This window comes from Osmia bicornis, unplaced genomic scaffold (assembly GCF_907164935.1).
Source record: "Osmia bicornis bicornis unplaced genomic scaffold, iOsmBic2.1, whole genome shotgun sequence".
Classification (NCBI taxonomy): Eukaryota; Metazoa; Arthropoda; class Insecta; order Hymenoptera; family Megachilidae; genus Osmia; species Osmia bicornis.
The window spans coordinates 222,714-224,174 of NW_025791391.1; positions in this window are offsets into that span (position 1 = coordinate 222,714).

The window sequence follows — 1,461 nt, forward strand, 5'->3', positions numbered from 1 at the left end:
GGCGGTGTAAAAAATAACATGAATATAAACATAATAATCAATGGCCTGTTGAACGGCTCGAACGGCTCGAACGGCAGCGAACGGTCGAACGGCTCGAACGGCCCGTTGAACGGCTCGAACGGCTCGCTGAACAGCTCGAACGGCATGCTGAACATTTTACGGCAGCTGCAGTAAGGATAATGATGTAAAAACGATAACAATTATACAATCATTCAGTAGAGGGAATATATCCAAATCGGACACATCGCAAGAGCACATCGTCGAACGCTCCGACGACGCGACCGTTTAATATACGTTAATATCCGTTATTTAATCGCCTTTCAAGAGAACAAGCAGCACTTATGCAAACATTACTAGAAATAATGCTGTTGTACACAGATGCTAAAACTCAACCGATCAACAATCCGCCGAATGCATTATTGGCACCCCGTTGAACGAGTTGCTAAAAGGATCGTTAGAAAATGGATGGAACCAGAACTTCAATCACAAACGCACAAATTGTACTTGCAGCAGCAGCAATTACCACGGTTGCAAATAATAATCATGTATTAAACGGTGATGACTCGTTACAATCATTTAGTAAGGACAATATCTCCACACTGAACACATCGCAAGATTTGAGCGACAAAAACGCGCAATTTCTGCAATCGTTGGGTTTTGTGATTAAGAAACGAAAATGATGGACCCATTGAACATTGCCAGTTTACCGATTTCTGACGATCGAATTACAAAGATCGAATTACATAGTTACAGCCCATACGCCAACACAACGTTCGGAAACAATGATGAAATACGAATTCCCATTCAACAACAAGATTTGTACACGTTTCCTAGTGAGAGTTACCTTTACGTCGAAGGAAAACTCATTCTCAACGATGAGAATGTTGCAGGAACTTCAGTTGGACTAGAAATGAATTGCGCAGCATTTATGTTTGATGAAATTCGATATGAATTAAACAGTGGAGATCGATCGTTGTAAAAACGTTGGAATAACAACTATGATAAAAAATGGAGTATCGTTGACAACGACAAAATCAAAAATGCTTGAAAACGCTGGTTGGATAGACATACCCAATGCAGGAGGCTACTTTGACTTTTGTGTTCCTCTAAATATGCTGCTCGGTTTCTGCGAAGATTACAAACGAATAGTGATTAATGCGCATCATGAATTGATTCTGATTCGATCGCGAGACGACAAAAATGCTGTTTATGGAACAGATGGTGCAAAATACACGCTGCAATTATACAAAGTACAGTGGAGGATGCCACATCACGCTCGAAGAAAGACAAAACTTTCATTGTTGCGTATCCTTGAAAACGGTCAAACGATAATTATGAGTTACCGTTCCTGGGACTTATACGAGTATCCAATGTTACAAGCAACCACTAAACATACATGGAGCATTAAAGCAGCTACGCAATTAGAAAAACCGCGATATGTAATATTTGCATTACAAACGG